The following is a 15,602-nucleotide window of genomic DNA, read 5'->3' as shown; positions in this document are numbered from 1 at the left end:
GAAGAAAATGCGAACTTCATAAAAACAAAAAAAAAAAAAGAGCAAAAACGTTAATTGTTATAATAATCACAAATGATTGTACGAGTATGTGAGTGAATAGTACAATAGTTAAAACAAGAATATTCGATTGCTATTATTTTACTATTTGTACGGGGTTGCTTCGAGGGAATACCTACCCAAGATAGGGAGGCAACTATACGACGTGGGATACACACTCAGGAAGGCAAAGAGGTAAATTATTTGTAAATTTAAGGTGATTGTCACATTAAGACTGAGCCCAGTAAGGTCTTAATTAAGGTATACTGGAATCAACGACTCAGATATGTTTGTTAAGGGCTGGCGAATGTGGCATTCGGAAATCTCAGTACACGGCTTGACACACCGTCGAAATGACTTTCCGGTTATTGTGCCATTTGTCTCCGTCCCGTTAAAACCTTGGCAGGCCTTGGGGTACGTTCAAAGTCCGTCATCATTAAGTTGGTGGTGCAGGTTCGGTTGAGATCCTCCCGATTAATACTGATCTGGCTCTGAACGCAGTCTTCATGAGGGACTGCGTCAACCTTCACGTGGCCTCCCTGCCTTCGCATAGACAATCACAGGATCTATATAGGTAACTGCACACTCGGACCAAGATAGCGGCCTCAAGTGGGGACCCAATTAAATAAATGATGAGCAACAACAATACTAAAATAAAAAACCAAACACAGGAGAATGAAATGGCGTTCAATCCATTCGTAGGAAGGAAGCTAGCTCGCTCTCCAGAAGGCCGTGGCCCATCAGCTGGGGGCCTTAACAATTCGTCGCAAGTGGTAACGAAACCCAAAGGAGCGGAGGCCGAAAGCAAGCAAGGAGCGTTGTCGCCGGGTGCTACACCGAAGCTTTGCAAAAAGAACTCCGACAGCAAGGCTCAAACGGGCACACCATTATTAAGTGAGCTAATTAAGCAGGCGTCAGCTGCGTTAAATCAGCAAAACCCCCCTGGAGAAAAAAAGACGACCAAGCTAGGCAAGGCGATTGAGGACTTGATGCAGTTCTTCATAGGGCGTAATAATATACACGCGGAAATCAAGCGCTTGGCCTCCGTAATAAAAGTGCTGTACATCGAGTCGGCCCTAGAGGTAAAGAATTTAGAACATAAATTGAGTGCAAGCGAAAGTACCAAGGATAGAAGTCCATCACCCCCAGGAAAGCGACCGAGGAATAATTCGTACTCGACCAAGGAGAACAACGTGGTAAAACCCACTACTACACTAAAAGACGTCTTGCCAGGGCACGTGGGTGGTCACAAACGACGGCAAGAAACGCAAGAGAAGACGGAGCGGAAAGAGGAAACTGCAGCCCAAAAGACGGGAGAGTGGCAGTTAGCTAAAAAGAAGAGCAAGAAAAAAGCACTTAGGGCTAGGCCGGATGCAATCATCATTTCCAAGGCGGGGGATGCGACGTACGCCGACATATTGCGTAAAGTGAGAAGATGCGACGAATTAAAATCCCTGGGTGATGACGTCAAAACTATTAGAAGAACGGCGAAAGGAGAGCTGTTACTAGAGCTGAAAAATCGCAAGATGGGATAACAAGCGCATACCAAGCAGAAATTGAAGCGGTACTAAAGGACTCGGCTAAAGTTAAAACAAAGTCCCAAATGGTCACACTACGTGCAGAGATCTCGATGAGATTACTACGCCCGAGGAGATTTGCAACGCCCTCCACCAGCAATGCAATATCAAACTTCCAGATGTGGCTGCCATAAAAAGCATACGCACAGGGTACAGTGGCACGAAGTCGGCACTTATAAGCCTTACAGCGGATGATGCCAAGGCGGTTCTTAATACGCAAAGAATCCGGGTAGGATGGGTTTCCTGCCGAATTAGAGAGCTCAAGCAAGAGAAACGCTGTTATAGGTGCTGGGGCTACGGGCATATAGCTCAGAAATGTAAGGAGACTGTAGATAGGTCTAGCCTATGCAGGTAATGCGGCCAGGAAGGTCATAAGGCTGCAAGTTGCGAAAACGCACCGAAATGCGCGCTATGTGGGGGACAACATTCAGCAGGCAGTTTTAAATGCCCACAACGAGAGGGCAGCAAAATGACTGTCTCATGAGGGTATTGCAGCTCAATTTAAACCATTGCGAGGCAGCCCAAGAGCTATTATCCCAAACAGTCTATGAAGGAGGATATGACATAGTGGTACTCTCTGAACAATACAAAAATCGCCAGAAGCAGGGTTGGCTCTCAGATTCAGCAGGGAAAGCCTCAATTTGGGCAACGGTATATACGTCTTCAGTTGCTATGCCCCTCCGAGCATGACCATCGCCGAGTTCGAAGATATGATATACGGGATCACCATTGAAGCATGAGGTAAACACCCGCTTTTAGTGTGTGGAGACTTCAATGCATGATCATCTGTGTGGGGAAGTAGACGAACCAACGAAAGAGGAAGAGTTCTTCTCGAAAGCCTTACTTCTTTGAGGCTAGAACTCCTAAATGAACCAGGGATATATACCTTCGATACAGGTACCAGACGATCTATTATAGATCTCACCTTCGCTAGCAGCGAAATAGCAAGACGAGCAAAATGGTCCATAAGCAACGTCTACACACACAGCGACCATAAAGCTATTAGCGTAGAGTTGCTCGAAACTCTACGAACGGTAGCAGCAAGACATCGACAAAGTAGGAAATGGAAACAGCACCTTTTCGACCCACAAATATTTGACATTATCTGGAAGGACGCCATAGTACGAGAATCGCACGCGGAAGACCAGTCGGTTCAAATCACTAAGTTGCTATATATGGCATGTGATGCTGCCATGCCCAGAAGTCGCGGAAAAGCACAGCGCACTCCGGTATATTGGTGGAATGACGAAATTGCGGAAGAGCGTAGAAAATGTCACAAAGCACGAAGAATAGCGCAGAGGGCACGCTCATCACCACGATATGCGGAGATACACAGCACCTATGTCACACGAAGAAAGGCACTTAAAAATGCCATAAAAAAGAGCAAGAAGTTATGCTTTAGGGAACTGCTGGATAATATCGACCTAGATCCTTGGGGCATACGAGCGCTGCCCCCGTCATGATATAAAAGTCGTGCTTGGCGACTTTAACGCCAGGGTGGGCAAAGAAGGTGTTTTTGGCCCTACAGTCGGAAAGTTCAGCCTACACAATGAAACTTCTCCTAACGGACTGAGGCTGATTGACTTTGCCGGTGCTCGAAACATGGTCATATCAAGCACGAGGTTCATGCATAAAAAGATACATCAAGCTACATGGCTGTCTCCTGATCGAAATACTCGCAATCAGATCGACCACGTTGTGATAGACGGACGGCATGCCTCCAGTGTTTTAGATGTGCGAACGATCCGAGGACCTAACATCGATTCGGACCATTATCTCGTTGCAGCCAAAATACGCACCCGCCTCAACGCGGCTAAAAACAAGGAACAAAAAACACAAGGAAAGCTAGACGTCGAAAAGCTTCAATCACAACAGACTGCCAATGATTTCGCAACTCGACTCTCACACCTGCTCTCTGAGGGCACAACTCATCCTGAAGGAATACAGGAGCAGTGGGAGCATATCTCCAAAGCACTTCATACTGCCGCCGAGGAAAAAATTGGTTACCGGCGGCCACGAAAAAACAACTGGTATGATGAAGAATGCCGCGTTGCAACCGAAAGAAAAGACGCTGCCTACAGGGCTACGTTAAAAGCGAGCGCGACAAGAGGAGTGTGTGAACGCTATCGTGAGTTGAAAAGGGAAGCGAGACGCCTTTTCAGGAAGAAAAAAGCAGAAGCAGAAAGGCGTGAGTGCGAGGAGCTTGAGCTGCTAGCCACCAGGAATAACGCCCGAAAATTCTACCAAAAAATACGGCGACAGACGGAAGGTTTTAAGACCGGGGCAAACTCCTGTAGGAATGAAAACGGCGACCTTGTAACTGATGTCCAGAGAGTGCTTAGATTATGGAGGGAACACTTCTCTGCTCTCCTAAATGGAGGCAGCAATTCACCGCGCAGAGATGAAGAACCCGATCCCGCAATCGATGATGATGGAATATATGTCCCCCCGCCCGATTATGACGAAGTTAGAATAGCAATAACCAAATTGAAAAACAACAAGGCCGTGGGCGCTGATGGATTGCCTGCGGAGCTATTCAAGTTCGGCGGCGAGGAGTTGGTAAGGCGCATGCAGCAGCTTCTTAGCAAAATATGGGCGGACGAAAGCATGCCCGACGGTTGGAATCTAAGTGTTCTTTGCCCAGTCCACAAGAAGGGGGATACTGCAAAATGCACCAACTATCGTGGAATCAGCCTTCTTAATATCGCATATAAGGTCCTTTCAAGTGTATTGTGCGAAAGATTGAAGCCCACCGTGAACCGGCTGATTGGACCTTATCAGTGCGGCTTCAGACCTGGTAAATCTACCATCGACCAGATTTTCACAATGCGCCAAATCTTGGAAAAAACCCGTGAAAAGAGAATCGACACACATCACCTCTTCGTCGACTTTAAAGCCGCCTTCGACAGCACGAAAAGGAGCTGCCTATATGCCGCTATGTCTGAATTTGGTTTCCCCGCAAAACTTATACGGCTGTGCAAAATGACGTTGAGCAACACCATCAGCTCAGTCAGAATTGGGAAGGACCTCTCCGAGCCGTTCGAAACTAAACGAGGTTTCAGACAGGGTGACCCCCTATCGTGCGATTTCTTTAATTTGATGCTGGAGAAAATTATACTAGCTGCAGAACTTAACCGCACTGGAACAATATACTATAAAAGCGTGCAATTACTGGCATATGCTGATGACATTGATATCATCGGCCTAAACACCCGCGCTGTTAGTTCTGCTTACTCCAAGCTGGAAAAAGAAGCGGTAAAGATGGGTTTGATGGTGAATGAGGACAAAACGAAGTACCTGCTGTCATCGAGCAAAGAGTCAGCGCATATGCGCCTTGGCAACCACGCTACTGTTGGCAGCCATAATTTCGAAATAGTAAAAGACTTCGTTTATTTGGGAACCAGCATCAACATTAGCAACAACATCAGCACTGAAATCCAGCGAAGAATCAATCTTGCCAATAAATGCTACTTTGGACTAGGTAGGCAATTGAAAAGTAAAGTCCTCTCTCGGCGAACGAAAATCATACTCTACAAGTCACTTATCGTACCCGTCCTGCTATATGGGGCAGAAGCATGGACCATGACAACAGCAGATGAAGCGGCTTTGGGAGTGTTCGAGAGAAAAGTTCTTCGAAAGATTTATGGACCTCTACGCGTTGGCGATGGCGAGTACCGAAGAAGATTTAATGATGAGCTGTACGAGCTATACGCAGACATCAACATAGTCCAGCGAATTAAAACGCAGCGGCTGCGCTGGCTAGGCCATGTTATGCGAATGAAAGATGATGCTCCGGCCAAGAAAGTGTTTCTATCGGAACCCGCCTATGGAAGCAGAGGTAGAGGGCGGCCCCCACTCCGTTGGAAGGACCAGGTGGAAAACGATTTAAACTCCCTTGGTGTGACCAATTGGCGCCGGTTGGCGGAGCGAAGGAGCGACTGGCGCGCCTTGTTGGACGGCCATAACCGTTTAGACGGTTAAGCGCCAATTAAGTAAGTAAGTAAGTAAGATCCTTGGGGATCAGCCTACAGAACTGTGATAGCCAAAGTTAAAGGACCGATATCACAGCAACCTACGTGCCCGATACTGATGAATATTATTGTTGAAACACTTTTCCCGGCGCAAGATCGCTGGGTTTATCCAAGCGAGGATATAGAAAGTACGGAAATTCCGCAAATTACAGAGCAAGAGGTGCTGGACGCTGCAAAAAGAGTTGCTGATAACAAATCCCCAGGACCCGACGAAGTACCAAACATAGCTCTTAAAGCCGCGATTACAACTAGGGCTACATTATTTACTGATCTTTTTAATGCTTGCATGCAAGAAGGCGTGTTCCCTCGCCCGTGAAAACGACAAAGACTTGTCCTATTGCTGAAACGTGGTAAACAGCCGGACCAGCCATCCTCATATAGGCCACTTTGTATGCTGGATTCCCTACGGAAGATTTTCGAGCGTATAATTAGTGAGCGCCTACAGCTGACTCTAGAAAGACCAGGTGGCTTATCGAATAGTCAATATGGATTTCGCAAATCAAGATCCACCGTAGATGCAATACAAGCAGTCGTCAATATAGCTAGAGAAGCTATCTCTGGAGGCCAAAATAAAAGGAGGTTCTGTGCACTGATTATGTTGGACATCAAGAATGCTTTTAACACTGCGAACTGGATGCAGATAATGGCAGCGCTGCAAAGCTTCGGCACTCCAGCTTACCTACGCAGAATAATAGGTAGCTATCTTAAAGACAGAGTACTTCTTTTTGACACGGATCAAGGAGCAAAAGAGTACAAAATCACAGGAGGCGTCCCACAGGGATCTGTTCTCGGTCCAGCGCTTTGGAATGTAATGTATGACGGGGTGCTAAAGATTGAATTACCAGAAAACACGCAAATTGTGGGATATGCTGATGATATTGCAGTGGTAGTAGTGGCCAAGAAACTGGACCTGCTTCAAGCATTATGTAATGACGCCGTAGCAAGAATAAAGGAATGGCTGACCAATACGGGACTGAAGTTGGCTAGCCAAAGGACGGAAGTGGTATTAGTAAGCTCCAAACGGTCGGCGAACGAGTTAGTCTTAACTGTCGGGGATCACCAAATCACCTCAAAGGATTCCTTAAAATACTTAGGAGTGCACATTGACTCTAAGTTAACTTTCAAAGAGCACTTCAGAGCGGTGGGGGAGAAAATTACCAAAGTTAATGGATCACTTATGCGAATAATGCCTAACATTGGTGGTCCGAGCGAAGCTACACGTCAGCTATTGTCCACAGTAACCAGCTCAATAATACTATACGCAACACCAGTGTGGTATGGATCTAAACAGACCCATCAAAAATATATATTAGCAGCGTACCGACTTGCTTCTTTAGGAATAGCAAGTGCTTATCGGACGGTGTCCGACGACGCGATCCTGGTTCTAACCCGGAAAATCCCAGTGGACTTACTGGCAAACGAAATGGCCGATCTGTATAACACTAATATCGAGCGACCATCTGAAGAAGACAAGAAAAGAGCAAGGACACAAACAAAAGCTAAGTGGCGAGAACGGTGGGAGGCCTCGAGTAAAAGGCGTTGGACTTTCACACTAGTTTGGAACGTAGCTCAATGGAATGAGCGGAAGCACGGCGAACTGAACTACCATCTCACGCAGATAATGAGTGGACATGACGGTTTCAAAGAGTATTTATGGAAGCGTAGGATAGAGGAAGATCCTCATTGCCCAATGTGTACCACGGAGTTAGAAAACGCAGAACACGTCATGTTCCACTGCCCCCGTTTCCACGAAGAAAGACTCACCTTGCATGGAGTCTTTGGGGAGGAACCTACCACGAGAAATTTAGTATATGTGCAACAGGAAAGAGTGCTGGACTGCAGTGAGCAAAATGGCATTTATAGTAATGAGAAGAGCAGAGAAATGCGCATGCGAAGCAGTGGCGATTAAATGAACACTCAGAGCATATAGCGGGAACCTGGACGCAGGGACAACAGTAGGCTCTTAAAAAATGAGATATGTGGATCGCCACCCTGAAGTAATGCGAAAGTGGTGCCGGGGTGGGCGACGGTTCCAGAACGGGGCTGTTTTTTAGTCTACGGACACACGGTTGCTGCGACGGCAGCAATTATGGTGCATTAGGCATTTTTCAGCCTCCCAGCAAAAAAAAAAAAAAAAGTGACTGCTTAGTGTAGCTAATATTCGTCACAATATTTTTTCCAGTCGAAAACCAATAAATTTAAACCTTAAGTCTGAGAACTAATTATTAAGGCCATAAAATAATTACATTACATTCATTTTAAATCATGATAGAAAAACTATAAATTTTTTATATGAAAAATACAAGAACCACAACATAATGTGCCAATGCTTTTTGCACAAAGCTCTTGGCAGAAGTGAAATTTTTATTATCAGCTTGGGGACGAAAGATATTTAGTTGAAAGCATTTCTTTTGGTACCTCTCCCGACATTTTTGGTCGTGTTTTTAATGCCAACCCCTTTGTTAATCATTAATACTCTAGCTATTTTTTAAGTGCAATCCCATACAATTTTAAATGGAAAATATATAGAATTTGAGGCATGGTTTAAAGAACTAATAATACTAGTTATTAGTTTGATAATTTGTTTTAACTTTTTAAGTAAAATTTTATGGAGCGATTCGGGGGAAAAAAGTTGAAAATAACAGGCACCCTATTATGTGTACATATTCGTTGAGTGCTGCCAACTCCATAATACTGATCCTGATCGTTCCAATGAGATGTGATCGTGCTCGATGACTCAATGGAACGTTACTACTGTATAGCTTTTTACCTTAGGGAAATGGTTCAAAAGCATTTTAGAAAATATGGAGTGGCACGCCAACTTCGGTTTTAAGTCCTGTCTTAAGAGATGCTCGGCCTAAAATCTCTTCGGCGGTTTGTTTTTTGCTATGTTTTTGCTTTTCTCTCTTTTGTTTTGATTTTGTTTTGCTTTGCTGTTTTGTTTTTATAGCTTTTGTTCACTGAATTGCTGATTAATTGCAGAGAACACAATTGGTTTTTGGTTCCATGTTTCTAGTTTCTCATTTCTTAATTCTAAGCTATTATTTCTTTTTTTCCTATTATTATTGTTTAAAGATTCTACTTTATTGTTTCTCTTTCCCTGCTACTTGTCTATTTCTTGTATTCTGATGCTGGCATTTTTCTGCTGGTTTCTTGTTTCTAATTACTTGTAGTTTATCCTTTTTTTCTTATTTCCCCTTTCTTTTGTTTATGATTTTATTTGTTGTTCTTTCTTTAGTTTTTGTTTGTTTAAGTACTATTGCTTTTGTTATTTTCATATTTATTGCTGAAAGTAAAATTGCATTTTGAGGAGGAAAATATTAAAGCTGTTTTTGATAGAACTTTTTGGTATAATTTGATTTTCGAAATGTCGAAACCAAAACTAAATGGAAACAAAATTAACGGAAGGGTCATCAGAACTAAAAAAAAACTTTCGTTACGATCTAACTATCTATTGTTGAGCTGCATAATTCGTTAGCATGAACAAACAGACGTTTAACTTTTTGTATAACTCGACTAGTTTACGCTCCAAATTATACATAGTTTACTACAATTTCAGAAGGAATGTTTGAAAAGCAAACCAAGTAAGCTAATCCCCATAATAGACTAGCCGCCGCAAAAGAAGCACTACAACAACAAAGAGAACACATTTTTACAAATGCATCCCCAAATGGCCATCAGAAATGTGGACGTGCGGAGTGAAAGCAAATAGTGAATCGCAAACAACCAGCCAATGACCAACGAATGGCGAATTAAAGTGACAACACCAAGTAAATAGCAAAAAATAAAATAATTAACCATCAGGTTTAAGTCGAATACATATCCACATTACCGGCTTTATTTTATACAAATTTAAATACCAAATGAGACAACAAAATGCAATGAGTGGTTCAGTTGCAGTGTAATGAAGCGTGGAGGTCAAGGTCCCCACCGCAACTTTAGCAAGCATGGATGCGTGCAATTCCAAAGACCGTCGACTATATATATATATGTGATGTGCGAATCAGTCTTGGCTACCAAGCTAATGATTTTTATATGTATTAATGAAACTTTTTTGTTGATTATTATTTTCGTACTTGGAATGCTTACATGGTATGGAATGAAACGTGATGTGTGCGGTGATTGCACTAATTTAAATTAATGCCGCCAATAAGTGAATCGTCTGAGAGACAGAGCGTATGAAAATTAACTTAAATAAAAATACTTGCGAGAAAAACTCTGAATTGCAATTTGAATTTTCTTAATGTAAAGTTTGCGAACATTATGCTTCTTCAGTTTTTCTAGAGTCGTCATCCGATGCAATATATACCTATCTTCAATAATTGTTGGGAGTTGGCTTTACAACTGTATAAAATAGTCAGTTTGTTATATTCGGAGATAGCTCCAATGTTTTGTCGTAAAGTAGAGCACAATCGAAAACATCGTTTTTCTTTTGTTTATAATAGCCTCTAGATAAGCAACTACTTGGATGATTTTGTCTATTCATAAATTTATTCAGCTGCACACACAGATATTATAATTATTTACATCGAAGCAGCCAGTTGAAATATATTCGCCCATTATTTGCTTTCAATGTAACTTGTTTTACCCGTCACAAACTAAAATGAGCTTTTTTTGACCCCAGCGGGTTAGGAGGTTTAGAAACTACCCGCGGCAGGTAACTATGTCTGTCGTAAAAGGCGACTAAAATTGATTCAAGGGGTTGTGAAGCGCAACCTTTTAAGAGGTTGCCAGCGCAATATATAGCTTCTTCCAATTGTCAACCTCACCTATTCGTGGCGAATCCTGTTTCTTTAACAGCCGAGGCTCTGGCGACCCCAAGTTCCTTATGGATCTAGCGGGTGGGAGGGCGGTATGGCCTATAAGGTTTCATGTGGTCATACCGAATCGTTCCCGAGATGGTCGGGTTAGTACCTTAATGGTGCTTTTTACCGGATCTGCATCCGGCAAAGGACCATCAACATCGAAAACATTCCCCAAGGCCTTCGAGGAGTATCCTTATTGCTACAACAACAACAAGAGCTTGTTTTTGTGAAACATACAAGTAACGTAAATTTTATTATAAATTGGATTTAAGTTTCTTATTAGAACACATGGTATAGCCATTTTTGGAAAGACAAACTATCAATGTATGAAATTGAGGACTGAAGTCATTCACTTACATATAACGGTGATTTCGAAGACCCACCCGTCACACTTAGAAGTTGGTAATTTGTTAGTGCAAACTATAAAGTTTAAGATTAGTTTCCTATCGAACAAATATTCACCATTAAGTTCTAAAGTTTCTACTAGTAGAAGTGCTACTTCTTAAATTACTAGTTAAAGGGAAACTATTTATAATTTAAGTCAAAATCGAACCAAAATGGAATAGCATTAATATACTCCTAAGGTCGGGGAAATCAAAAATAATTGCATAATTAGAACAGTTCCATTAGTTGAACTCTTCTTAGTCATAGCTTTCTTGTTGTCACGTTTAAAATGTTCTATGGCCAGCTACGCAATCGATTGAGCTTATTGACTTAGGTTCTCCAAACCCGTTATTGATCGGCAAAGGTATTCCGGTTTACTTCCTCGGAGCCCGCTTCGGATAAAGCAAAGAAAAACTTTCAACCCCCTACCTGAACTAAACGTTGGGAATCTGGTTGTAGTTCCATGCAATAAGTCAATATTCGTGTCTAGATTCGAGGAAGCTACAACCGTTGAAGGCCTGGAATTTTACATCTTACCTAAAATTAACTATCAAAAAGTTCCAGTTCAACTACGAGCGAAATATTTTTGCATTTAAAACTGATTTTTCTTTGAAACATTTCGATGCTATTTTGAACACTTCCTTTTGGTCGTTTTGGCCGTTCGAGAGTACGAATGTAGGGCGAATATCACCGTTCAAAATATACCACAAATCCCAAATACTTATACTGCTATAAAAAATTAAGAGTTAATCGGATAAAACTATATAATCAAAACGTAAGAGGTTTAAATCAAATTTAATCGAACTTCATTTTAAAGTCTCTTAACTATATGCTAACGTTTTTTTTTAAATTGAAACTTGGTTTTTAATGCTAAATTTTTATGCATTTTACATTCAAGATCGCTTGAACACAGCGGTTATTTGTGTCCTTATCGCCGTCCATTCTTCCATTCCTTCCAAAGAGGTTAACATAGCTAACCTGAATTCCATTTAGTTCAAGTGCATCCGCATCCAGTTAGGCAACGTCCATATGTACTTGCCTGCCTGCTACATTCCTCCTGCATCTGATATTTCGGTCTACCTTCAGCATATCTCTTTGCTCAAACTTTAAAGACGTGACTCGTTTGTCGCTTAGGCGACTTTAACCTACCTCATATATCATGGAACAACTTTGATGCAGCCATTGTTCCAATTTCTTTCAAGCCTGGTTACAAAGACATTTTAGATGAAATGTCCGATCTTTGCCTTAATTAGATAAATAATTCAAACTATTTTGCTCAATTTTTCAAATCCAACTGTTCTACTAAATCCAATTCACAACCCCAAAATTACTCGTATCTACTGCAATCAAACAACTTAACTTGATCAGCTTGGGTTCCAATCGAGTCTCACTCTTTGGATATCTTCTATCTTTATCCGATATAATTGACGTTTTCTTCGGGGCTCCTCATGGTCCGATTCTGTTCTTGCTATTCATTAATGATATCTTTACAAAAATTGCATCGTCAAACATTCTGATGTATGCTGATGACTTTAAGCTTTTTAAAAAATCATATGTGTGGGCCGCAGATAGAAATCTGTTGCAATCAGATTTAAACGCCCTCGTTACTTGGTTAAACCATATGCCACTAAACTTAAAGAAGTGTTAATACATGTGTTTTTCACCTAGAACTATTCAGCCATCTTCCTATTCGATTAACAATCATAACCTGAAGCAAGTATATGAGTTTGTTGCCTTAGGGCCTTGCTTGGATAGCAAACTTAGTTGCAACCTTCATATTGATTCAACTGCCAATAAGGCTAGAAGTGTTTTGGCATTCGTAAAGTGATGGTCAAAAGCATTTAGTGATCCTTATGCAACGATAACCCTTTTTACAACATTTGTTAGACCGATAATAGAATATTGATCGATAGTTTAGAATCGGCGTTATCAAGTTTATGCAGATTGTTTAGAATGAATTCAAAAACAGTTTTTACTCTTTAATAATGATAATAATAATAATACCCAACGGATTAATACCCTCCAAAGCCCGCCCGCCCGACCGGCGCGAGGGGCGCATCCGCATGACGCACGGATTTGTTTTTGCCGAGCTGTTGATAGGCGGAGGTTTGATAAGCGTTGAAACTAAGTTTAGCATCTATCGTAATTCCCAAGTCCACAAAATAGTTTACTGAGAGAAGACAAAAATTATTTATTACGTAAGAGGCTGCTGGGAAAGATCTTCGAGAGAGGCACATGAATTTGCATTTATTGAGGTTCAGCGGCATTGAACTTACGTTGCACCAAGTAACTAGGCAGTTTAAATCCGCTTGAAGCAAGGGACTTTCTTCGATAGACGCATAAGACCTAAAAAGTTTTACATCATCAGCATACATTAAGATTTTGGATTATTTTATAGTGGTACAGATATCATTAATAAATAGCAAGAACAGAATTGGACCAAGGTGACTGCCTTGTGAGACGCCTGAGGGAACATCGATGACATTTGAAAAAGTAGTTTTAAAAATAACTTTTTGCGTTCGACCGCAGAGATACGACGATATCCACTGGGTGAGACCAGGTTGGAAGCCAAGCCGATCTAGCTTGTAGATAAGTAAGGAGAGGGATACTTTGTCAAATGCTTTACTGAAATCAGTATAAATAACATCGGTGTGAAGATTTTCTCTAAATCGATTAGAAACATGAGTTGTGAATTCAAGTAGATTTGTAACGGTAGTTTGCCTTTACAGAATCCGTGTTGCGGTTCTGCAATCAAAGTAGAAATGGAAAATGTTAGCTGATTGGAAGCACGTGATGATTTGTATTACTGTTATCTCCCTGAAGGGAAGTAAGTAACTAGTGATACAAATTTCTGGTTCGGAAGTAGACCTAAAGTGCCAAAAAAGTACTAGTTCATTAGTAGCTAGATTTGCTCCAGTTATAAAATCGACAGTTTGGATTTTTATATATCATATTTAATATATGTGTATTTGAGCAAAAGGCCAACAACAAGAAAACTGATACCAGCTTTGAGAAGCTTTGACTATAAGATTACCTTTCTTCGCCACAGTTTGCCACCAGTTCGGAGCTTTCGCAAAAGGGAATAAGGAGCAACATGTAGAGTTTTAGTCCGGTTCGGAGCCAACGAAATAGTGCCAAGAAAAGAACTAGGTCGTAGTTGTGAATTTTTACACTAGTAATGCCAATAAAAAACAAGTTCTAAAGTGGCAATTTTTATCTAGCTCGAACTAGTGAAATGATAATGAGGAGGGACAGTTTCCACCGCCTAAGACATCGCCAGTTGAAAGCATGTAAAAGAAATAGATATACGAATGCACTAGAAGCGCACTAGTTTTGAACCAGAGAGTTTTTGCCTACAGGGCTATTATAGCTTTGCAGAAAAATAAATACAGTTGAAAAAAATACAATATCTTACCGCTGACGAAACCGGCTGCTGAAAGTTATTTATTTTCCTTTGATGTTGTTATTCCATCATTGGTTTTCTAGCTGCATATAAAAAAGTGTTCATTACTAACAGCTTTTCTATAGTTTTCTTAACTGTTTCTTGTGCTTAGTGCAAATAAGTAAAAGTAGTTATGATTAGACCATGAACACTGAACCTAAAGCTATCAATAAAAAGCATATATGTATGTGTGTGACTGAACTGTATTCTATAGAATACATCATGTTAACAAATTTATCTGAGCACGTTTCATTACAGTTATTTTTATTATTTCAATACTTTTTACTGGATATTTGTTATCATAATGTATTATAATGAATTTAGTGAAATTCCGCCTATTTGCAACCTTCTGCTAACATTCGAATCGTTCACAATAACACTTATACTTCACAACCAATTGCGTGTTTAAATCAAACTGCTTACTAACTACTCAGCTTTCGCTGCTTTTATACTCTCTGTGTCTCGTCCACCCATTTCTCCTAAGGTCTAGTAACTTCTCGAAATTCATGCTTGGTTACCATCCATATATGTACATGTATATTTGTAGTTTATAGTCTCTCGCATAGCCATATGCGTGTGTATATGTTAGTACTACTTCGGCTGATGATTACATCTGTGTGTGAGTTATCTCTTCGTTGCCTTGTATGTATTTGGTAAATGATGATTAATAGCTATCATCCGGTGGCAAAATCCTTGCAACAACAACGATTTGAGCCAGATAAATCCAGATAGAAGTCTGGTTCAATTTGTGAGCCAGTTAATTTGTTAGTTACTTCTTTTTAGGTTGGCAACGCGGCCTTTAAAATACCTACTTTTTCAAAAATAGATGTCGCTGCTTAGCCTTTCGCCGTATGAGTTAAATGAAAAACAGCGGCGACATCTGCCTATCACATTTCACGTGTGCGAAAATTTCACGACATCTGCTTCTCAAGTCTCTCAATGATCCAGAGCATTTCCGTGAGAATTGAGCGTGAGCGGGAGCTGTAAAACTCACTGAAAGACGGCAAATGTGTTTATGTAGCTTGCTTTAATGTTTTTGTTGTTGTGCATTTAGTGATGTGAAGATTCGCCACAGTATATATTTCTTCTTTACGTGTGTTTGTGACTGAACTCCTAACGACTCGGCCGATTTTGATACAATTTTTTGTGTTTAATAGGATTTGAGGATGCGTTAGAATCACAATTTGGTCCGGGAGTGGGACCAGGGATTGACATAATCTAAAAAATCTGATTTATGGTGCGTTTCGCTTGAAATTCGGTACGGGGGTACCTCTTTGACCACGATGATATTTGAGAAACTTTCCAAGGGCCAACCTATTCCAAAAAT

The 15,602-nt window shown here is 41.2% G+C and overlaps 1 protein-coding gene across 10 annotated transcripts in view; it reads left to right on the top strand.

Moving 5' to 3' along the window:
• The window catches only part of Abl (tyrosine-protein kinase Abl), a 307,213-nt gene that overhangs the window by 23,296 nt on the left and 268,315 nt on the right, over positions 1-15,602 (top strand). The window lies entirely within an intron of this gene.

This window comes from Eurosta solidaginis, chromosome 5 (assembly GCF_040869045.1).
Source record: "Eurosta solidaginis isolate ZX-2024a chromosome 5, ASM4086904v1, whole genome shotgun sequence".
Lineage (NCBI taxonomy): Eukaryota > Metazoa > Arthropoda > Insecta > Diptera > Tephritidae > Eurosta > Eurosta solidaginis.
The sequence above is the reverse complement of the archived record's forward strand: the minus strand, read 5'-3'. Positions and strand labels throughout refer to the sequence as shown.